The sequence below is a fragment of the Pseudophryne corroboree genome, chromosome 1 (genome assembly GCF_028390025.1).
Source record: "Pseudophryne corroboree isolate aPseCor3 chromosome 1, aPseCor3.hap2, whole genome shotgun sequence".
In the NCBI taxonomy this organism is placed as follows: domain Eukaryota; kingdom Metazoa; phylum Chordata; class Amphibia; order Anura; family Myobatrachidae; genus Pseudophryne; species Pseudophryne corroboree.
The window spans coordinates 322343982-322369843 of record NC_086444.1 but is presented as its reverse complement, the minus strand read 5'-3'; the positions used below and the strand labels follow the sequence as shown (position 1 = coordinate 322369843).

General features: G+C 42.8%; 1 protein-coding gene across 1 annotated transcript in view; it reads right to left on the bottom strand.

The window, feature by feature from the left end:
* Nucleotides 1-25862, bottom strand: part of TMEM132B (transmembrane protein 132B) — a 926737-nt gene that overhangs the window by 858286 nt on the left and 42589 nt on the right. The window lies entirely within an intron of this gene.

The following is a 25862-nucleotide window of genomic DNA, read 5'->3' as shown; positions in this document are numbered from 1 at the left end:
GGGCCGATCGCTGAGCTGTGAATTAACTGTAAATATAATTACAGCAGCACCCCTCACTGGGGATTGGAGGAACAGGAGGCCTGGCCTGCAGCTCTAGGTACAGATGTACATCAGTGTACGACTAGGATGGATGAAAATACAATCTGACAAAGAGGAAAATGAATGATACAAATGAGAGGAACAATTCTTTGCAGATACTTACAGTGCATCTTGTTAACCAATTGATTTTAGTACAGCAATGAATGGAACCAAACATAGTGCAAATAAAGTAAAACAAATTGGAAAGAGGTAGACTTTTTTTTTTTTTTTTGGCTTTTTGCTTTTACATTGCTACAAAATGTTTCAGTGATGCTTAATGAAAAAATAAGATTTTACTAACCGATAAATCTATTTCTCGTAGTCCGTAGAGGATGCTGGGGACTCCGTAAGGACCATGGGGAATAGACGGGCTCCGCAGGAGATAGGGCCCTTTAAGAATGACTGGATTCTGGGTGTGCACTGGCTCCTCCCTCTATGCCCCTCCTCCAGACCTCAGTTAGGGAAACTGTGCCCAGAGGAGACGGACAATATGAGGAAAGGATTTTAGTTATTCCAAGGGCAAGATTCATACCAGCCACACCAATCATACCGTATAACCTGTGATAAACTAACCAGTTAACAGCATGAACAACAACATAGTCTCAGTTCAAACCAATGAAACTATAACATAACCCTTATGTAAGCAATAACAATAGACAAGTCTTGCAGAAGAAGTCCGCACTTGGGACGGGCACCCAGCATCCTCTACGGACTACGAGAAATAGATTTACCGGTAAGTAAAATCTTATTTTCTCTAACGTCCTAGAGGATGCTGGGGACTCCGTAAGGACCATGGGGATTATACCAAAGCTCCCAAACGGGCGGGAGAGTGCGGATGACTCTGCAGCACCAATTGAGCAAACAGGAGGTCCTCCTACGCCAGGGTATCAAACTTATAGAACTTTGCAAAGGTGTTTGACCCCGACCAAGTAGCAGCTCGGCATAGTTGTAGTGCCGAGACCCCTCGGGCAGCCGCCGAAGAAGAGCCCACCTTCCTAGTGGAATGGGCCTTAACCAATTTTGGTAACGGCAATCCTGCCGTAGAATGCGCCTGCTAAACCGTGTTACAGATCCAGCGAGCACTAGTCTGCTTTGAAGCAGGGCCGCCAACTTTGTTGGCTGCATACAGAACAAACAGTGCTTCTGTTTCTCTGATCCTAGCTGTTCTGGCCACGTAAATTTTCAAAGCCCTGACCACATCAAGGGACTCGGAATCCTCCAAGTCACGTGTAGCCAAAGGCACGACAATAGGTTGGTTCATATGAAAGGATGAGACCCCCTTAGGCAGGAATTGAGGACGGGTTCGCAATTCCGCTGTATCCATATGGAAAACCAGATAGGGGATTTATGTGATAAAGCCGCCAATTCCGAAACTCGCCTAGCCGAAGCCAAGGCTAACAACATGACCACCTTCCAGGTGAGATATTTCCACTCCACTGTCTTAAGTGGTTCAACTTCAGGTAATGAGGCCAATTCTTTTTGAAAGAAAATGGATAAGGCCGAAATCTGAACTTTTAATGGAGCCTAATTTTAGGCCCAAATTCACTCCAGCTTGTAGGAAGTGAAGAAAACGGCCCTGGTGGAATTCTTCCGTAGGAGCATTCCTGGCCTCACACCAAGAAACATATTTTCTCCATATTCGGTGATAATGTTTAGATGTCACGTCCTTCCTAGCCTTTATTAGCGTAGGAATGACCTCATCCGGAATACCTTCTTCCGCTAGGTTCCGGCGTTCAACCGCCATGCCGTCAAACGCAGCCGCGGTAAGTCTTGGAACAGACAGGGACCTTGTTGTAACAAGTCGTGCCTTAGAGAAAGAGGCCTCGGATCTTCTGTGAGCATTTCTTGTAGATCCGGATACCAGGTCCTTCATGGCCAATCTGGAACAATGAGAATTGTTCTCACTCCTCATTTTCTTATTATCCACAACACCTTGGGTATGAGAGGAAGAGGAGGAAACACATATACCGACTGGAACACCCACGGTGTCACTAGGGCGTCCACAGCTACCGCCTGAGGGTCTCTTGACCTGGCGCAATACCTTTGTAGCTTTTTGTTGAGACGGGATTCCATCATGTCTATTTGGGGCAGTCCCCACCGACATGCAATCTGCGCAAAGACTTCCTGACGAAGTCCCCACTCTCCCGGATGCATATCGTGTCTGCTGAGGAAGTCTGCTTCCCAGTTGTCCACTCCCAAAATGAACACTGCTGAAAACGGATGAAAGGATGAGACTTGTTGCAGCAGCACAGTGATCTAGGATACTATACTCTGCAGTGTCTGTTTGCATAGGTATTCCAAACAATTATTCCAACTCTCAGCAGCAGCAGCACAGTGATCTAGGATACTATACTCTGCAGTGTCTGTTTGCATAGATATTCTGGAGTTATTGTTTTGTGCAGAATTTAGCCTGTTTAATTGTCAGATCGCTTACATGATTCTCCGGCCAGCGAAGAACTCTGGTGGCTTCCGCCATTGCCACTCTGCTCCTTGTGCCGCCTTGGCGGTTTACATGAGCTACTGCGGTGATGTTGTCTGACTGGCTCAGAACTGGTCGATTGCGAAGTAATATCTCCGCTTGACGTAGGGCGTTGTTTATGGCCCTTAGTTCCAGGATGTTGATGTGAAGACAAGTCTCTTGACTTGACCAAAGTCCTTGGAAATTTCTTCCCTGTGTGACCGGTCCCCAACCTCGGAGGCTCGCGTCCGTGGTCACCAGGATCTAGTCCTGACTGCCGAACCTGCAGCCCTCTAGAAGGTGAGCACTGTTTAGCCACCACAGGAGAGATACTCTGGCCCTGGGGGACAGGGTGATCCGCTGATGCAATTGCAGATACGACCCGGACCATTTGGCCAATAGGTCCCATTGGAAGGCCCTTGCATAGAATCTGCCGTATGGAATTGCTTCGTATGTTGCCACCATCTTTCCCAGAAATTAAGTGCAATGATGTACTGACACTTGTTTTGGTTTCAACAAGTTCATGACTAGAGTCATGAGTTCCTGCGCTTTTTCCTTCGGAAGAAAAACCCTTTTCTGGTCTGTGTCCAGAATCATGCCCAAGAAGGGCAGACGAGTTGTAGGATTCAGCTGCGACTTTGGAATATCGAGAATCCAGCCGTGTCGCTGTAACACATTCAGTGAAAGTGATACGCTGCTCAGCAACTTCACCCGTGATCTCGCTTTTATGAGGAGATCGTCCAAGTACGGGCTAATTGTGACACCCAGCTAGCGCAGGAGCACCATCATTTCCGCCATTACCTTGGTGAAAATTCTCGGGTCCGTGGAAAGCCCAAACGGCAACGTCTGACATTGGTAATGACAATCCTGTACTGCCAATCTTGAGGAGAATATATGGGGACATGCAGGTATGCGTCCTTTATGTCCAGAGATACCAAAAAATCTCCCCTTTCTAAGCTGGGGATGACCGCCCTGAGTGATTCCATCTTGAACTTGAACCGTTTTAAGTAAAGGTTCAGGGATTTTAAATTTAAAATGGGTCTGACCGAACCGTCCTGTTTTGGAACCACAAACAGAGTTGAGTAGTACCCCTGCCCTCTTTGAAGCAGGGGAACCTCTACCACCACTTGTTGCATACACAATTTGTGAATCGCATGTAACACTATCTCCCTTTCCAGGGGTTGTTTCGGTAGGGCCGATTTGAAAAACCGGCGAGGAGGCACTTCTTCGAATTCCAGCTTGTAACCCTGGGAAACAATTTCTATTGCCCATGGATCCACCTGTGAGTGGACCTAGACGTGGCTGAACAGTCGAAGACGTGCCCCCACAGGAGCTGACTCCCTCAAGGGAGCCCCAGCGTCATGCAGTGGATTTAGCAGAGGCCGGGGAGTACTTCTGTTCCTGGGAATTAGCTGTGTTGTGCAGCTTTTTCCCTCTGCCCTTACCTCTGGCAAGAAAGGACGATCCACATGCTCTCTTGCTTTTATTGGAACGAAAGGACTGCATTCGATAATGAGGCGCTTTCTTAGATTGTGAGGGAATATATGGCAAAAAATCTGATTTACCTGCCGTAGCCGTGGAGACGAGATCCAAGAGGCCCTCTCCAAACAATTCCTCACCCTTGTAAGGCAACAACTCCATATGCCACTTTTAGTCGGCATCACCTGTCCATTGCATGTTCCACAGGACACGTCTAGCAGAAATCGACATAGCGTTGACTCTAGAACCCAGTAGACTAACGTCTCTTTAGGCATGTCTTATTTATATATATATATAAGACAACATCTTTTACATACAAATATATATATATATATATATATATATATATATATACTATGGACAATAACATGGTATCCTTATCTAGGGTTTCAATCTCCACTGATAAGGTATCTGTCTACGCTGCTACAGCGCTATAAACCCATGCCGACACAATCGCCGGTCTGAGTTGTGTACCAGAATGTGTGTAAATGGACTTCAAAGTACTTTTACTGCATGCTATCTGCAGGATCCCTGAGGATAGCTGTAAAGTCAGCGCTACCTTTTTTGGGTAAACGTATCAATGCCTCGTACACCCTAGGGGAAGATTCCCATCGTATCCTGGCCCCGTTAGGGAAAGGATACTCCCTGAGAATTCTTTTTGGGAAGCTGCAGCTTCTTGTCTGGAGATTCCAGCTCTTTTTCTTCATGAGAGGAGGGAAATTTACCTCAGCTTTCTTCCCCTTAAATATGTGTACCCTGTCAGGGACAGATGAGTCATCAGTGATATGCAAAACATCTTTTATCACAATAATCATATATTGAATACTTTTCTGCCAGTTTTGGCTGTACTTTGCATTATCGTAGTCGACACTGGAGTCAGACTCCGTGTCGATATCAGTGTCTATTATCTTGGATAGTGAGCGTTGTGAGACTCTGAAGGTCTCTGTGACATAGGGACAGACATGGGTAGATTCCCTGTCTGTTCTCTAATCTTTTGTGTAATAATTCATCTTAGCCCTTAATTTCACATATCCAATCAGGCGTCAGCGTTGTCGACGTCGACACCACACACACATACATTTTCTCCATCTCCTCCTTAGGAGAGCCTTTTACCTCAGACATGTCGACACACACGTACCGACACACCCCACACTCAGGGAATGCTCTTCTGAAGACAGTTTCCCCACAAGGCCCTTTGGAGAGACAGAGAGAGAGTATGCCAGCACACACCCCAGCGCAATATGAACCAGGAAAAACACAGCAATTTAATGTTTACCCCGTAGCGCTGTTATTATTATCTGCGCCGAATTATGTGCCCCCCCTCTTCTTTAAAACCCTCTTTTCTACCGTGGAATAAGCAGGGGAGAGTCTGGGGAGCTTCCTCTCAGCGGTGCTATGGAGAAAAACATGGCGCTGGTGAGTGCTGAGGGAGAAGCCCCGCCCCCTCGGTGGCGGGCTTCAGTCCTGCTAAAAGTGTAAAATTGGCGGGGGCTAAGGCATATATACAGTGTCCAGCTGTATATATGTTCTTTTTTGCCAAATAAGAGGTTTTTATTGCTGCCCAGGGCGCCCCCCCTGCGTCCTGCACCCTTACAGTGACCGGAGTGTGTGAGGTGTATGGAGCAATGACGCACAGCTGCAGTGCTGTGCATTACCTCTGTGAAGCACCGAAGGCTTCTGCAGCCTGAGACGTCTTTTGTCTTCGTTTCTTCTGGCTCTGTGAGGAGAACGGCGGCGCGGCTCTTGGAGTGAACGCCCAGGACGAACCTGTGTTCACCCCCTCTGGAGCTAATGGTGTCCAGTAGCCGAGGAAGCGAGCCTATCATTTAAGTAGGTCTGCTCCTCTCTCCCCAGTCCCTCGATGCAGGGAGCCTGTTGCCAGCAGTGCTCCCTGTAAAAAGAGAAAAAATCCTAACAAAAATGCTTTCTAAGCAGGAAGCTCAGGAGAGCTCCTGCAGTGCACCCATTCTCCTCTGGGCACAGTGTAAAACTGAGGTCTGGAGGAGGGGCATAGAGGGAGGAGCCAGTGCACACCCAGAATCCAAAGTCTTTCTTAAAGTGCCCTATCTCCTGCGGAGCCCGTCTATTCCCCATGGTCCTTACGGAGTCCCCAGCATCCTCTAGGACGTTAGAGAAAAGAACACTTAAATCACTTACAATTTATGCTGGCCACACCAGTACAGTTTCGTGTGTGAAAATATTGTCAGTCACAGACAGCCCCTGTGTTTATATGCAGTTTTTGGTTGACAATGCACTGCATGGGACACCTGGCTGCAATCGAATCACTTATACCCCTTTTCTACTGACGATGGGGCTAATTCAGGTTGGATCGCAATGTGCGATCCAACTGGAACTTTTGCTGAAAAGATATGGGCGCATGCGCAGCGCCTGTTCTGCGCATGTGACTGCACTTTCTGCAGGGGGGCACAGAAAAAGTGATTGCCTCTGCCTGATTCAGTCGTGGGGCGGGGGGGCGGCAACGCTCTGTTTCCAGGGAGGAGACGGAGTGTTGTGGGGGTGGCGCGAATGGTGAGTGGAGGCGGACGAACGGGGCCGTGTTGTGAGCGTGATTGCGGTGGCTGCATGATGTCACACATCTTGGTTTTACTAGAATCTTGATCTTTTGCTTTTTTCTCTCTGTTTCTCCTTTTCTTAGTAGTTTCCTAATTTTTTTCTCTCCACTTCTTGCTTCTACTTCTTTCACTCTTTTTGTCTTTTTTTCCTTTTCTTCTTCTTCTTCTTCTTCTTCTTCTTTTTTCTTGTTCTTTTCTTGTTCCTTTCATTTTTCTCTTTCATTCTCTTTCATTCTCTTTCTCTCTCTCTCTCTCTCTCTCTCTCTCTCTCTCTCTCTCTCTCTCTCTCTTCTCTTTCTATTGCTCCATTCTCTTCTTCTGTTTTTCATTTCAGTTTCTTTTTTCCAAATTTTTTCCTAGCACAACATTCGGACCAGCATGTCCTACCTACATTTACCATGTATTTACATTCCCAGAGACCACACTGTATTGTCCATTATATTTCACTGCCCTATGGTCATATTCTTATTTATATGCTCTCTTATTCCTAGTTAGATCCTATTTAGCACCGAATCTCAGCCTATATTTAATCAGTCCTGCAGATCTGTTCTTCCAATTTATTTATATTTATATATGTGAACATTTATGGCGGTACTCAGTTATTGTTTAGTTTTCCAATAGTTAAATAACTATTACTGTTATGCATGTTGCTTAGTTACCAGGAGTCTTTTAGTCTCCATCTAGCATCAATTTATTATTTGCCGACGGCCTCTGCATACATGTGTACATTCACCTGTTGGGCATCATTCAAGTTAGCGTTTTACATTATACATTACTTATGTTGCATTGTACTTTGTATAGGAGTTGTGTACCGGGTTGTCATGGTGACGGGTCACTGATGACGCGCAATACGCAATGACGTCATCTACTAGCGCCACAGCCACCCGGCGGGCGCTGCACACATCTCAATGGTGGGGGATATAAGGTAAGACTTTTTTAATTTCATATGTACTTCCTGATGACAATTTTCAAGTAAAATTTAAATGTTGAAGGCGATGTTGCTGTGGTCACGTAAGATTCCTTATACCTGAGTGCCGCACACAATTTCTACTATTCATACCTGATAGATAGTGAGGGCACCAGGGACATTATCCAGCCTGTACATTGGAGTGCCGGACCCTTTGTATACTATATATATATATATATATATCCAATCACAGTACTTTTCAGGCCTGAATAGAAGAAGAAGAAGAAGACGTTACATAGAGTGACCATATTATCCCTTTTACCTGGGACGCTCATGGATTACACAGGTTCTGTGGCTGGCTGACTTCAAGCCTATATTTCAGCTGATTTTAATCAGCCACAGAACCTGTGTAATCCATGAGCATTCCAGGTAAAAGGGATAATATGGTCACTCTATGTTACACACCTAGTAGAGAGCAATGATTTGTTCTCTACAGTGCAATGTTGTAGGAGTCGAGTATTAAATAATAATTGCATTATCTTCTATGTTAAGCCATTCCTGAATCGATATGATACTTAAATCATGCAGAAATCTTAGTTTCCGCATGATTGAAGTCAAATTTTGGTTGCTGTATAGAGCCCATAATGTGCAGCAACCACAAACTCTTAACACTATTAGTTATACACTTCTCTTATCTTAAATCTATTATTTATCCATACTATTGGGTAATATGAGGCCTATGAATTAATAATCACGGCAGAAAATATCCTTGCTATGTACTAAGTGTAACTTGCAGGGATAGCTGTAGCGATGATTACTGCTACACTGCGAGTTTGATCCCGACATTTGTAAAAGACACTTCTGGGGGAATCTGACATTGGGCATGTGTACACTGTCAGCTGCCGGAGGTAGCAGGAAAAAAATCAGGAGACTGCCGGGGTCGGACCATAGCCCTTATTGATAATAATGGGGACTGTGTTCTGCAGCGCTAATTAGCATTCTGCTGGAGATTTCTGTGAAATATCCTGCATTAAGCTGTTATCACATACTGTATCAACAATTCATAAAATTATACTGAAACTGCTGTTTCTACATTATTTTATGAATAATAATAATAATAATAATAATAATTTTACTTATGTAGCTCTCTTTCTCCAACAGAACTCAAGCCGCTTTACAGACATCAAAAACAATGCACATAATACAGAAGCTTTAAGTAATACAGCAATAGATAAGACACACAGACATTAAAAAAAAATCTTAAGCACACAGTAAGCAAAATGCAGGATTGGTGTAGGCATTTTGGGTAACAACTTCCAAGGGTTGTGTATTCCACATCACAAGGTACCAGATGAGGAAGCCATCTTGGGTGCACTGCATAGGATTACCCTGGGTGGAATAGTCTGCCCCTAGAAGAGATGACGCAAAATGGGGAAATTGTAACGTCTTAATGCTCAGAGTTGGGTCCCAACAAAACGACCAAGTCCATGTATTTTTCATCCTGTCCACAAGCATACCACACGAGGCAGCCATGTTGGGCGCACTACAAAGGTTACACTGTGGGAGATGAGCCATACAAGGGCCCAATGCATAAATGGGAAAACTGACATTTGTGTAGTAGTAGTAGTAGTAGTAGTAGTAGTAGTAGTAGTAGTAGTAGTATGATATACCCTGTATGGAAAGATCTTCATGAAGAACATCCTGCCCACATAGGAACCATCCGAGGCCACCATCTGGGGTGCACTGCATAAGTCTCACTAGCCGGGTGTGCAAAAGGTGGAGGTACACATTACAGGAATAGCACACAGTGGGGTGGAAGAAAGAAGACAAAAAAAAAACATGCTAAGAAATCATATGCAGGTAACCGAAGTGGGAAAATTTTGTAAAAATACTTGTTGAATCAACCCCTATATTTGAGAGTTTATTTCTCATTTGAACTTTTGAATTATATGTTGTTACATTTCTATAACTAGTTCATATAATTATACACTGCTCAAAAAAATAAAGGGAACACTTAAAACAACACAATGTAACTCCAAGTCAATCACACTTCTGTGAAATCAAACTGTCCACTTAGGAAGCAACACTGATTGACAATCAATTTCACATGCTGTTGTGCAAATGGAATAGACAACAGGTGGGAATTATAGGCAATTAGCAAGACACCCCCAATAAAGGAGTTGTTCTGCAGGTGGTGACCACAGACCACTTCTCTGCTCCTATGCTTTCTGGCTGATGTTTTGGTCACTTTTGAAAGCTGGCGGTGCTTTAACTCTAGTGGTAGCATGAGACGGAGTCTACAACCCACACAAGTGGCTCAGGTAGTGCAGCTCATCCAGGATGGCACATCAATGCGAGCTGTGGCAAGAAGGTTTTCTGTGTCTGTCAGCGTAGTGTTCAGAGCATGGAGGCGCTACCAGGAGACAGGCCAGTACATCAGGAGATGTGGAGGAGGCCATAGGAGGGCAGCAACCCAGCAGCAGGACCGCTAACTCCGCCTTTGTGCAAGAAGGAACAGGAGGAGCACTGCCAGAGCCCTGCAAAATGACCTCCAGCAAGCCACAAATGTGCATGTGTCTACTCAAACGATCAGAAACAGACTCCATGAGGGTGGTATGAGGGCCCGACGTCCACAGGTGGGGATTGTGCTTACAGCCCAACACCGTGCAGGACGTTTGGCATTTGCCAGAGAACACCAAGATTGGCAAATTCGCCACTGGCGCCCTGTGCTCTTCACAGATGAAAGCAGGTTCTCACTGAGCACATGTGACAAACGTGACAGAGTCTGGAGACGCGAAGGAGAACGTTCTGCTGCCTGCAACATCCTCCAGCATGACCGGTTTGGCAGTGGGTCAGTAATGGTGTGGGGTGGCATTTCTTTGGGGGGGGCGCACAGCCCTCCATGTGCTCGCCAGAGGTAGCCTGACTGCCATTAGGTACCGAGATGAGATCCTCAGACCCCTTGTGAGACCATATGCTGGTGCGGTTGGCCCTGGTTTCCTCCTAATGCAAGACAATGCTAGACCTCATGTGGCTGGAGTGTGTCAGCAGTTCCTGCAAGACGAAGGCACTGATGCTATGGACTGGCCCGCCTGTTCCCCAGACCTGAATCCAATTAAGCACATCTGGGACATCATGTCTCGCTCCATCCACCAACGCCACGTTGCACCACAGACTGTCCAGGAGTTGGCGGATGCTTTAGTCCAGGTCTGGGAGGAGATCCCTCAGGAGACCATCCGCCACCTCATCAGGAGCATGCCCAGGCATGGAGGTCATACAAGCACGTGGAGGCCACACACACTACTGAGCCTCATTTTGACTTGTTTTAAGGACATTATATCAAAGTTGGATCAGCCTGTAGTGTGTTTTTCCACTTTAATTTTGAGTGTGACTCCAAATCCAGACCTCCATGGGTTAATAAATTTGATTTCCATTGATAATTTTTGTGTTATTTTGTTGTCAGCACATTCAACTATGTAAAGAACAAAGTATTTAATAAGAATATGTCATTCATTCAGATCTAGGATGTGTTATTTTAGTGTTTTATTTTTTTGAGCAGTGTAATATAGATACACCTGTACAGTTATTTTCGATTCTTCATGTTGTAATTTGTGGTAACTGATATAAACCTTCCGTATACATGTCAGGGGATTATATTTAACCTGACTACTTTTACCTCTATGTAAAATAGAACAGTGGTTGCCAGATACCCATTTTGAGCATTATCTCTTTTAATTTTACAACTATGTTTAAATGTTGCACATATTTATTTCCTATTATTCTTTATTTATATGGTGCCACAAATGTTCCGCAGCACCTAACAAAGTACATAAACAAATGAACAAAACAAGCCTTATGTGTACCTACCCTTAGAGTACAAGACAATGCCGGACAAGTACATGGTATATAAACATTGCTGCTTAAGCGGTCATACCACTGAAATAAGGATCAGGGTGGCAGAAACAGAGGATTAGGTGCTGTTGTAGGGAGTATAGAGTAGATGATAAGAAGAAGTAAGAGATGGCACATGAGAGGAGAGGGCCTGCTCTAAAGTGGAGGGGCAGACAGGCAGGGGTGACACTGATGGGGTTAGACGGTGAGCATGGAACAGAGTGTTACACTCAGGGGCGTTTTAAGAGAGGAGGAGGCCCGTGTGCAGCCTTCTGCATCAGGGGCCCCGTCCTCTCTGACCGATGCACATGTTTTAATACTTACCTTTCCGGAGTCCCCCGGCGGTGCCATCCTTCTCCACAGCGGCAATAGAGTCTTAGCACAGACTCTATTGTGCATGTGCAAACCTCTGGGAACACGGCGCCGTGGCCATTTTCCTGAAGATTTTCCTAATGCGCATGTGTGAAACTTCGGAAAAATGGCCATGGTTTTCAGCAGACGCAATAGAGTTTGTTCCCCCTAGTGTTCAGACTCTAATGCACTGCCGAGAAGGGATGGCTCCAACGGGGGACTACAGAGAGGTAAATATTAAACAAATGGGTGCAGTGTGTGCGGGATGGGCCCCCCTGGACCCCGGGGGCCCGTGTGCCTCGCACACACTGCACCCATTATAGATACACCAATGTTTTCACTGGAATAGCGCATACACTGGGAACCCTTATTTTGGGAACCCAGTAGCCAACATTGGCCCTCATTCCGAGTTGTTCGCTCGCTAGCTGCTTTTAGCAGCATTGCACACACTAGGCCGCCGCCCTCTGGGAGTTTATCTTAGCTTTGCAGAATAGCAAACGAAAGATTAGCAGAACTGCTACTAAATAATTCTTTGCAGTTTCTGAGTAGCGCCAGACCTACTCACAGATTGCGATCAGCTCAGTCCGTTTAGTTCCTGGTTTGACGTCACAAACACGCCCTGCGTTCGGCCAGCCACTCCCCCATTTCTCCAGACACTCCCGCGTATTTCCCTGGCATGCCTGCATTTTTTAGCACACTCCCAGAAAACGCTCAGTTACCACCCAGAAACGCCCCTTTCCTGTCAATCACTCACCGATCAGCAGTGCGACTGAAAAGCGCCGCAGGATCCACAGCAAATCTACTAAGTTTTTAGTTAAATAACTAAGCGCATGCGCCCTGCGTGCCTTACGCATGCGCATTTTGCAACAAATCGCAGCATAGCGAAAATTGGCAACGAGCGAACAACTCGGAATGACCCCCCATTGTACCTCAGCTTTTCTACCAATAACAACTGGAATGTGTAAAATAGTTCCCATGTACAGTATAGAACAAGACCTGGTTGAATAGATCAGTGACCTTTTGCAAGTTAAAAATTGGTTCCTAGAATGTGCCCTCTGCACTGTGTACCCAATTTCAATAATCTTAAGGCCCATACCAGTAGGTGATTTTGTCAGCGATATCGCTCATTTATACCCTCCTGAGCGATATCCTTTACAATATCACCCAGTGCGAATGCTTCTGACGATGGGTGATGTGCGCTTCTGGGGGTCGTTAACGACCCCCTCTGTGGCCTGTACATGCAGTTTTATCTGATGATATCATCAGATGCTGCATGTTTGGGCCAGTCACGGCATGACGTCCCTGTGCGATATCGCTTGCAAAATCGCACAGTTTGTATGCACACTGGTGGTGGCCCGGCCTGGGAGGGGAAACACTAGGCGATATCGCTCCTGGAGAAAATTGCCTAGTGTGTATGGGCCTTTATTCTGTAAATGTAAATTTCATTTTTGCACTGTTATGCAATACTATGTCTGCCTCTGTACTTTACATGGAAGGCCTCACATTATCCAACTCCTATTATCGAAAGCAAACCTTTGCTCCTATAGGGGATGCGTTCAGCATCCCAGTGGTCGGGATGATGGCAGTCATGTGACTGATGCCGGCATTCCGACATCACTCAAGAGACTGGCACTGAATCACCGACAGTTGACATCCCAAAGGTGAGTATCGGGGTTTAGGGTTAGAACCCTTGGAAGGGGGGTTAGAATTAGGCACTAGGTGAGGTTAGGGTTAGCCAACACCCCCCAGAGGGTTAACCATAGCCGTCACCCCTCAAGGGTTAGGGGAGGCGACAGGGGAGGGAAAAAATACTTACCCCATCCTCTGTCGGGATCTTTAGTGTCGGTCATGTGACTGCCGGAACCCCCACTGCCGTTATTTCACATGTATTCCTCCCATGTAAATGGCACAACTCTGCTCCATCTCCCTTTGCACTCTGCCGAAGATGAATTGCCATTTTCTGCTCCATAAATAATGCTCCATGTATCTAAAATTGACTTGATAGTCAAACGCTTCTAAAGTGTATTTTGCTTTTAAAACCCATAAATGCTTCAATTATTCAAAATCTGTATGTATGTATGTATGTATGCTTTAAAACTTTTAACTGTATTGGTATATACATAGTATGCATAACAAGTAACTAAAGCATTATACATTGTTAAAACAATTTAGATAATCTTGTTAACCGTGATAGTTCACATTTAGATGCTTTTATTAAATATGAAATGAAAACAATATACTGTTGCTTGGCCATTCGATTTTAAAGTCATTACTGAACAGAAAGCCAGTCAGGGTTTAGTTCTATAAACATATCATACACTTAAAACAAACTAAGCAAAACAGAAATAAAATCAGGACTTTTTCTGTGGAAAAAAAAGTCAATTTGGAGCTGTCCTTTTCTAACTTGAAGCTCTGTGGTTTTATCTGGATGAAGAGGAGGAGGTTACAACATTTAAACAATTCCACTGTGGCTGAAAACAAGCTAGCGAATATAAAGGGAAAATCATTATGTCAACAAACTGTGAAATAATGGGCATCAAAGCAGCAATTACACAGCCCCGATGACCTAAGATAAACTAATCTTTTCAAGTTTTTTGTTGCATTTTTACTAAATTCTTCATATGGAAAAGAATTTTATTTTTCTAATGTGAGACTTAAGATTTTGCTGTACAAAGTCCCTTTTACCTCTGTTGATATTTGCAACCAAACATTGCTTCTAATAAGGAGTGGCAGGGGTGTTAGGCTTGGGATGCATAAAATAATAAGTCTGTATGATACATTTTAGCAGAGATATAGGTAGCTAGTTATGTTTATTCTCACTGGATGTTCTGCCTGATTTGCCTACAGTGAGGGCCAATTGTTACTGAATAATGATAACATTTAGCCTTGAATTTTCAATGCTTGTAGAATTACCATATATTTCAGTGATGGACTGCCTGGGTGGAAGGATCTAAGGCACAACTGCATAAAGCATGCTTTGTACTGTGCTTCTGAATGCAAATGTTCTGCTTAAGTGATACAAAGTGTTCCCTCCGCAATGCATTATACAGTACAAATCACACTAGGGAAAAATGGGTTAAATTCAACCCATCCTCCACAAAACACAATATCTGGAAAATGCTTTTTTTGTCATACAAGTAATTCACACTTGACCCTACTCCATCACTCTCTTCTTTCCTTACATCTCACATATGTTGTCAATCAGTCATGCTGCTACAAGGAAAATGGATTTGTTTGTTTTTTTCCCAGTTTCATTTTGCAGCAATGAACACTTGAATTTGATCGACACGATTAGTCCCAGCTCAGGTATATTAGGAGTAGTTAGATGGAAAATATAACTCCTAAAATGTAACCTTTCAATGTTTCAGTTACACCTTATGAATTATTCATTATGCATAGATAAAACTCTTGTGTCTTCCTATCTGGCAGTCTTGCCAGTAGTAATCTGTCACTAATCATTGCCTATTTTTTAAGTTGGCCAGAAATGCTGCAGTTTCGTCATTCTAACTGTGCTGAAGTTGAAGAGCGACTGTCAAAAACAGTCAGATTGCGTACTCAGATTTGTCGTGGGAACTTCTCTGTCGCATCCAGAAAGTCTTCATCAGATAACGAAAGACTCCGTTGTTCTGCATGACTACAAAACAGTGGTGACACGCCCTGTTCCAGTTGCCACCCCACCCCCAAAATTCCACAGCACATCAGACTTGTACGGAAAACCATCAGGTTTGCATCCAAACCTGAATCAGGACCTGTATTTCTTCTTTTTATAGTCCATGTATGCAGGTGGGATAACAACAGTCAATCCATTCTGTGGTATAACATGCACTGTCAAATTCCACCAGAGAAACATGAGGAATTTGAGTCAAATGGAGGCTCGATCAACAGAGCTATGTGAAAAATGGCAACAATCTCTAGTGGCATGTATACAAAATAACTGTATAGGGCATCTCTACAGGACTGTAACTGGTTGGTGAGCGGTGCCATACCCAGGGCCCAGAGTACGGCACTTTTTCTTGCTTCTTGAGAAAGCCACCCTTCAGTGTGGAGACACCGGTTGAAGAGATAGAACTCCTTGTTTTTTTGCCACCATTTGGTTACCATCATTTTGCCACACGCACTGTGCCAGCTGTTTATTACTTCTAGCCATTTATAACCAGCACCAAGTCCGGGATCATGTATTGCACACGCTTTCTAGCATCTGACGTGGAAAACCACAAGGAGTGCATCAGCGGCTGTGAGCAGATCAATGTATCAACATTTACCATCTTGCTGTCAGTGAGGAGATTTTGAGCCAGCTGGGCCGCAACATAACCATAGTGGATGGGCCTGATCTCTCCCATACTCATTTGCCACTGTCTCCATTATAAACTGTGAGTAAAGGGGCCTGTGGGACTGAGCAAGCCGAGGGATCCAACAGTGCCTTGCAGCCTACCCATTTTTTTCGCTTAATCCCTGCATGTGTACAGATCCTTTGGGACTATTTACTATACAAGTATAATACCATCATTGTGTGAACATTATATATCTAATATTTCTTAAAAAGATATATGAGGATAATGGTGGCAACATTGTGTGTTTTGTATTGACACATATTTTATCTGTTACATTTTTATTGAGTAACATTTAAATGGTTACAAGAGAAGCTTTCAAATTTTTTACATTATTTATTTTTTATACAGTTTATAATATGTCTAAGTATCTTCGGAGATATTATAGTTTCTATTGTGTTATTTTAACAAATTGTTTTGTATTATACATTCTTGTTGTCAGACTCTTAAGTTGCCTTTGCGCCATTGTGGTTTTTTTCAAACTGTAATTGGGGGTGGTTGAGCGGTGCCACCCCCAGGGCCTAGGGTACGGCACTGTTTCTTCCTCTTGGCAGTTGTATTTGGCATGCAGGTTGCATAAAACAGCACCTGCAGCCTAAAAAGTCATCACCTGGTACGTACTTAGGATGCACTGAATGTTCAGCTTCTTGAGATGCTTCTTGAGACACTTCTCAACTTTTTACAGTAGGATACTTCTTAGGATGCCTTAGGTCACTCTGGATACTAAGCTTCCTTGGTCCCAGTGTCCCTTCCATGGCCCTGTATCTCTAATATATAATCTACAATCAGACAAAACAAGTGGATCTGTCCATGTCTAGATAGCAATAGAGTTCACTCTTTGGATGCAGCTTGATTAATATGATTATCAGGAATATGCTTCTGTAGTAATTTTATTACATTAATTGCCAAAAATCACATAAAATTAGTCTCTGTCAAAAGATAGGAGGCCACACAATTTTATCAAGGCTAGAACAGAATAGCTGTAATGTGATCCATAACGTTCTCAGCCTGGAGAATGAAACACATTGACCAACTAATGAACCTTTTTGTCATCACACACCATTTTTGTCAGCTAACTGAATGCACAAATACTAATTCAGATGTGTTTGGAGTTGCTGTCACTGCAGCTTCCCTGGGAGCAGCAGAGATAGTTCTGTATTGAGATGTATCAGGAGGCGTCTATTACAAGCAGATGCCTCCTGCTGCAGTAGTGATCCGAGCTGCGTTCTAGGATATCGGATCACTGACACACCATCAGGCAGCACCTACTACTAAGATTCCTTACCTTTTCCCTTCCCCTAAATGGTGGTTGCTGTCAATCACTGAATCCAGTAGGACTTCTGCTCAGAGCTCCACCCACAACTATCGGGTCATGGCATGGCCATTGGACTGCTTTTGGCCAGACTACCTGGGCTGGGAACTAGTTTTAAGTTAAAGAAAATAAAAATATTCAAATAGAAATAAGAATCCAGCCTACCCCTACCCCTACCCCTCTCTGTTTATGTATTGTACTGCTACTGTAATGCTGAGGAGTTTCCTGACCAGGACAGGAACTCATCAGTGTCTGCTCTGTTCCGATTGGCTATGTGACAAATTAAACACAGTCACTCTGCCAATCAGAGCACAGACACGACTTACTACATACACTGACTGCAGTAAAGGAGCTACAGTAGGAGGATGCTGGTCACTGGAGAGCAGACTGCAGGGAGTACACAATGTGACATAGTCAGTGTGAGTGGAAAAGAGTGTGTATAAGAGGCAGAGTGTGTAAGAGGCAGAGTGTGTGTTAGTGTTTGTGAGAAACACCTCTTATGCGATCGTGGCAAAAGAGCATGCCAACGGCTGCTGGAAGCTGTGTTTCAATTGTCAGGATTGTGTGTGAATATGTGACATAAACCAATTTCAGGCGCAAGGGTTGGTAATGTAAAATAATGCCCCTGCAAAAAAGTACGTTTAAAGACTTTATTTTCCACATGATGCACAAATACTTCTTTTTTTTTCTAAATAAATGCACTAAAAGATCTAGGACAAGTAAATGCTACATCTTAACCAGACCTAAGGGGTGATTTACTAAGTCTTGGAGAGTGATAAAGTGAAGACTGATAAAGTACCAGCCAATCAGCTCCTGTCATTTTTCAAACACGGGGCAGATGTATTAAGCCTGCAGAAGTGATAAAATGGAAGGTGATAATGCACCAGGCAATCAGCTCCTAACTGTCAAGTTACGGGCCGGGATTGAAAAAATACAGTTAGGAGCTGACTGGCTGGTGTGTTATCACGTTCCACTTTATCACTTCTCCAGGCTTAATACATCTGCCCCTCAGTCTGTAACGTGACAGTTAGGAGATGATTGACTGGTGCTTTATCTCCATCTACTTTATCACTCTCCAAGGCTTAGTGCATCTGCCCCCCAAGAACAGATGATAACTCTGGAGATAACTGAAAAGGTGATAAATGGAAAAATGTATGCGATGAAGTGGAAGAAAGGTAACTAAGGAATTAAGAAAAGTGAATGGAATACCATCAATAATGTATCAGTCCCCTGAGCCTGTCCATCACGCGTTTCACTCTCAGGCGGTCAGAGAAGCACAGATATCAACCAGCATATCTCTGACCTACAGAGTGGAGGAGTTGTGGCACGTGTCACCACACAGATTATGGAATATGTGTTATCATCTAAGTATGTATTTCCACCAGACCATGACTAGTGAAGAATATCTCCCAAAAAAGTGAAACAATAAGTAAACCACAAGTTACAGTCACAGCTAAATGTAGGTTCAACAATTGTACAACAAAACAAAAGTTAAAACCCAGCCTACATATATATATATACATACACACACACACATATATATATATATTAATGGCATAAACAGATATACTGAAATCATTGTTATCTTGATTACTTGATTAACAGCATTTGGAAACTGTAAATATGAAAACAAAAAGGCAATGCCAATCACAGGTTTATGGAAATGCAGAACTACCAAGATAATATAACAATGTAACATCCCACTGCGTTAACTCCAAAAACAAGAATGATTTATACAAATGGGATAATAGCCAGGCCCATTTATCTACATTGCTGCCTGTAAGTAATGGAGAAGCCAAGAATACTGACAGGACTCGTGGGATTAATTACTGAAACCATTTGCGAAGAAAGCTCCAGGCGGCTTCCCATCTAACCAGCAGATACACCAGGCATTTATCAAAGACCAGAATAAGATTTCATTTAAAAGAGGGCAAAGACTTACACCGAAAAAGAGCTCAGCTGCAGGCTTAGATGTACAGGGATGCCAAAATGCATGCGGCTCGAAGGCGACAACCTTTGTGCCCTTGCTTAAATCGCACAGGAGTTCTTACCAGGTCATATAGTGTAACAGCAAAATAATAGAAGGGACTTATTGTTTTAGTGAAGCAGCAAGGGATTCCATACTTTTATTAGTTAATTTTAGGAGTGCAAAAACCTAGCATACACCATCTAGTGAGAGCTCAGTAGTCCAGAAAGCTGGCTCACGCTTTTGAAAAAAGAAAAAATGAATATTACTAAATCAAAAGCCAATATTATTCACTTAATAAAGAAAGAACGAAATAAACTAAATTACTAAATATCTTTATAGTGTTGTTACTCAGTTACCATATTTGTAACTTGATAGTGAAAGTATTATTAGATTCAATAAAAAAGTGTGGGTTTATGAAATACTAACTTTGTCCACTGATTTTATTGATTTTTATTTTTTTCTATAACCTTAAAACCCTAATTGTGGACAGTGCATGCACATACTAACATTTATTTTATGTTTCTGTATATGCCGTGGAAAAATGCAGTGATGTATATGCTCTTCTAGATTTCTTATATTTGGGGGTCTTCTAAACTGATTTTGCTTCAATTACATCATATTTATAACATCAGACCCAAACAGTTGCTACTGTAATGTGAAAGGAGGTCTTCTAAAGGAGAAAAGGTCATTGTGAGCACTGAGCAAGACTAAACAATGGCTCTCAGTTATAGGGAAACCTCTGCAAGTACTGTTAGAGTTAGTAATGAACTTCTACACAAAACGAAAAATATTATAGAGTCATTTATTAATGTTTCAGTTAAATATAATGGTACTCAAAATAATGGGAAAAGTGTTATATAGATTGCATTTAAATGTATATCAGAAAATTTTCTGCTATGCTGCTGTTTGTAGAAGATGCTATACTATTGATTTGTTGGATAAAATGTTTGTTTTATCTCTATATTTGAAATGTTAGTTATTTTATAAAGTCTTTATGGAGCGCAATCCTTAGTTCATCAAAGCACATTAAACGTAAAACTTATTAGCATGCAACTCATTTTATAACGGTTAGTCATAGAAGTTACACAAATTATGCACATTATGCGCTCTGAATAAAGGTCATAAGTGAAAATATATATATATACACTGCTCAAAAAAATAAAGGGAACATTAAAATAACACATCCTAGATCTGAATGAATGAAATATTCTTATTAAATACTTTGTTCTTTACATAGTTGAATGTGTTGACAACAAAATCACACAAAAATTATCAATGGAAATCAAATTTATTAACCCATGGAGGTCTGGATTTGGAGTCACACTCAAAATTAAAGTGGAAAAACACACTACAGGATGATCCAACTTTGATGTAATGTCCTTAAAACAAGTCAAAATGAGGCTCAGTAGTGTGTGTGGCCTCCACGTGCCTGTATGACCTCCCTACAATGCCTGGGCATGCTCCTGATGAGGTGGCGGATGGTCTCCTGAGGGATCTCCTCCCAGACCTGGACTAAAGCATCCGCCAACTCCTGGACAGTCTGTGGTGCAACGTGGCGTTGGTGGATGGAGCGAGACATGATGTCCCAGATGTGCTCAATTGGATTCAGGTCTGGGGAACGGGCGGGACAGCCCATAGCATCAATGCCTTCGTCTTGCAGGAACTGCTGACACACTCCAGCCGCATGAGGTCTAGCATTGTCTTGCATTAGGAAGAACCCAGGGCCAACCACACCAGCATATGGTCTCACAAGGGGTCTGAGGATCTCATCTCTGTACCTAATGGCAGTCAGGCTACCTCTGGCGAGCACATGGAGTGCTGTGCGGCCCCCCCAAAGAAATGCCACCCCACACCATTACTGACCCACTGCCAAACCGGTCATGCTGGAGGATGTTGCAGGCAGCAGAACATTCTCCTTGGCATCTCCAGACTCTGTCACATCTGTCACATGTGCTCAGTGAGAACCTGCTTTCATCTGTGAAGAGCACAGGTCGCCAGTGGCGAATTTGCCAATCTTGGTGTTCTCTGGCAAATGCCAAACGTCCTGCACGGTGTTGGGCTGTAAGCACAACCCCCACCTGTGGACGTTGGGCCCTCATACCACCCTCATGTAGTTTGTTTCTGATCGTTTGAGTAGACACATGCACATTTGTGGCTTGCTGGAGGTCATTTTGCAGGGCTCTCGCAGTGCTCCTCCTGTTCATCCTTGCACAAAGGCAGAGTTAGCGGTCCTGCTGCTGGGTAGTTGCCCTCCTACGGCCTCCTCCACATCTCCTGATGTACTGGCCTGTCTCCTGGTAGCGCCTCCATGCTCTGGACACTACGCTGACAGACACAGCAAACCTTCTTGCCACAGCTCACATTGATGTGCCATCCTGGATGAGCTGCACTACCTGAGCCACTTGTGTGGGTTATAGACTCCGTCTCATGCTGCCACTAGAGTGAAAGCACCGCCAGCTTTCAAAAGTGACCAAAACATCAGCCAGAAAGCATAGGAGCTGAGAAGTGGTCTGTGGTCACCACCTGCAGAACAACTCCTTTATTGGGGGGGTCTTGCTAATTGCCTATAATTTCCACCTGTTGTCTATTCCATTTGCACAACAGCATGTGAAATTGATTGTCAATCAGTGTTGCTTCCTAAGTGGACAGTTTGATTTCACAGAAGTGTGATTGACTTGGAGTTACATTGTGTTGTTTAAGTGTTCACTTTATTATTTTGAGCAGTGTATATATATATATATATATATATATATATATATATTAATGTGTATCTTTATACTAGCCCACTAGCCATACACTTTCTCAGAGACATATCTGGTGATGAACTGAGATATAATTATGTTGCATTTCCAGAGAGCTTGCTACAGTTACGATAACACGACTTACTATAGTCCAGCTGCCTGCCCCTGTAACCGCTCTCCCGGCATAAGAGGTGCACACAATTCAAGACATGGACACAGTTTAGACTCACCCTTGCTTTTATCTTGTATAATATCCTAATGACTAATTTGAATGAAGAACAATGTAGTAGTTATTTATTTATTATTATTTTATTACCAGTTATTTTATATAGCGCACACATATTTCGCAGCGCTTTACAGAGAATATTTGGCCATTCACATCAGTCCCTGCTCCAGTGGAACTTACAGTCTATATTTCCTACCACATGTACACAGACACATTCACGCTAGGGTTAATTTTTTTGTTGTTGTTGGGAGCCAATTAACCTACCAGTATATTTTTGGATTGTGGCAGGAAACCGGAGAACCCGGAGGAAACCCACGCAAGTACGGGGAGAATATAGAAACTCCACAGAGTTAGGGCAATGGTGGGAATCAAACCCATGACCCATCAGTGCTGTGAAGCAGTAATGCTAACCATTACACCATCCGTACTGCCCTATGAATGAGGATATAGGGTTTTCTAGTCTCATGATAGTTAACCGTCTAAAGCTATTTAACCTAATCTCAGAATCATATAATACAAATACAAATAGTTTTGCTTTTCCAAGGACACTATCCTGTATCTGATGAGGCTCATCAAGGGACAGCTCTGAAACCTTCTTTACATCCAGTGATCAATATTCTGAGTGATACTCCTTTTTTTTTTTTCTTAAAAAAAACATGCTGCTCTTTACCACAATAAATCAGAGTACAATGAGGCCAATCAGAGAGGCATTCAGCCAACGTTCTTGGCTGTACACCTACATTTTGTCATCTTCAGATAATGTCCCTTAGCTTAAAGCTAGTCACGCACCAATTAACCTAATGGACTTTTTACATTCACTTTCCCCTAGAAATATGATTGCAGTAACATCATTACAAATGCCACAACACAGGAACACAGAAAAGAAGTTCAAGCTATGAGTCAAGATATTTGTCCATTGGTTCATTTTCTTTTATATAAATAAATTATACATACATGCAGTTGTGTAGCGAGAGACAATGGTACACAAAGATGTAGTTGTACTTATTGTAATAAAATGTGACTCACATCAAAGAGCAGTGACCTATAGAAATGAGCCTACATTTCTGATAAAATGATTTGCTAATAATTTTAATTAATTTGTCTGATGCCTATTGGGCATATAAGGCCCTTACTATTACTGTTGTTACGTACCTACTTCAGGAAAAGGTAGCAGACCTTTATTAGTAGTAGTAGTAGTAGTAGTAGTATAGGAGGGGGGGAATAATTAAAAAAAGTAAACTTAAAGAGGTATTAATGCATACAGTAAAACAATCCAAAGCACAATGAAAAGTTACAATGCAATAGGGTGTGCTCTGCTTATGAGAGCTAACATGCTAAAAGGGAAAGGGTGACACAAGGCTGACCTTAAATTCTAAAGGAAAGGAACGACAAAATGGTATGAAAAGGAAGGCTTTGAGGAACCGGCAAATGTTTAGGGTGTTTTTGAAGCTTTGGGGGCTTCTTTACTATATTGGGCTGATTCAGTTAGCAGTGATGTGCCACTTAACGTCATGAGCTTTTTGGCTTCTTACATATGCACCAATTTCAGAATGCTTAACATCTATACTTTCCTACTCACCTCAATGGGGTGCAAGGAAAAAATTGCTATGTTGCCGGTTGCAATATGGTGCTCTGGAATGACATTGTGTCTGAGTCACTTTGACCCCTCTGAGTGGACATGGAAGGAGGGGCTGATTCAGAGGTGGACACTAGGGTGATATTTATGCAGATGCCAGATATTTTCTTAAACTGGGCATGTGCTGGACCTGCAGTGATGGTGCTGTTTGGGAGCAAAGATGGGGCGGTGATGGCTTGCGTTCTTAAAATTGTGTGTCTGTCCTGTTTTTGAGGCTTGCTCAGGCCAGTGTCTGCGACTTCCAAAGCAGATTTACTCAGCAGTAGAGATGAGACAGCCATTCTGAGTAGCCTTAGGCTCACTCAGATATCCAATGCTTCACCTGATGGTCATGATAACAATTCGCTGCCGCATCTGTAGAGTTCTGAAATTACAACAATGGGCGTCTTTTCTCTTAAGAGGCCTCCTGCAGCGTTAGCATATTTTTGCACAGCAGCTGCATCCAAAGATGCAGCTGCTGTGCCTTTAGCATCTAACTCGTATTCGGTCCCTGAGTCCCACGTGTGTGTAGCAGTACAGGACAAGTATTGGAGGATGGAGTATGAAGTTATCATTGTTGAGGAGTATTATCTAGTGAAAAGGCATGGTATGACATTTTCTAAGAGCCCAGCTTTCTACAAGGTGTGAGTTTTCAATGACAACAGAGAACAGACAATGGCAAGCAGCTTTTACATTCAGGAAAGTTTACCCATAGCCCTTATTGCTGCATTAAAGTTGATACACGTGAATACTCACACTGCAGCGATGGCTACTTTGTGGATCTTATACAAATTTCATTAGAATGCAGCTACAAAGTGACCCAGTAGTTGTGCATTATACCTAATGCATCAGTGATAGCACAACTTCCTCATGAATGATACATTGTATTCTCATGACTATAGGTTAAGTTCACAGGATGGATGCCGCCATTGTGGGTAAGGGACATATAGTCTTTAAGGAAAATATTCACTTTTTAAATTAAATGTTATTATTTTTTCCATACAACAGACTGCACCTACACATACTGTACATATAAAGGAGGTGCTGATGGTTTTTATGTGCTTTGCTGGTGTCTACCAGAACAGTTTGGTCATCTTGAATGTGCTTGAGAGTTATGCTTGGCATGATAATATAGTTGTACATTTTGTATATAGTAAACTACCTATATACACACATCTTCCCACACTTAATATTCGTATCACATTTCTCGATTCCATGGGTCTGACTCTTGCAATCAAATCCAAAAAAAAGCTATTAAAAATCTGTAAATTGTATTTCAGGCTCATTTCTAAGATATTTGAGTTGTTTTTCTGCTAGTGCCAGAATCTTGCAGAAATGACTATGTATTGATCTGACACAAGCACAAGTGACATGAGTGCCAACGAGTGGCTTATAAACCCAGGAATGTTCACAGCAGCCTCTCATCACTGCGCGGATCAGAAGCAGGCACAAAAGTGACTTTCAATGTGGGAATCCATACATATCACTGCCCATCACATGCTGCTAATCAGCTGCATGCTAGAAAGACCGGCTTACATGCTACAGCCAGAGAAATCACTGGGAGCCTAATTTCTACAGCACCTTTGAATTTTCACAGACATCTAGAGAGAAGAAAATCCTACGTCCGTATATTACCGGAAAATTTGTTGGATATCATTTCAAAAGGAATGCTATCATTGTTGGTCAAACTATATATTTGACAGTTTCTTTTGTTTATAAATGACTAGAAACCATTGGAGGTTTGCCTATGTTGATGCTATTTCACTGGTACTTTATTGTTTTTTCAATAAAATCATGTATTTATTATTATTCATAATAAATGAACACTTTTAAGTATAGTTGTACAGGTATGATGATATTTATTGCTGAATCATTGTTAGCTTATTGTCTACCATTTATACGTATATTAGTTTTATACCAAGGCAAACCTGGAC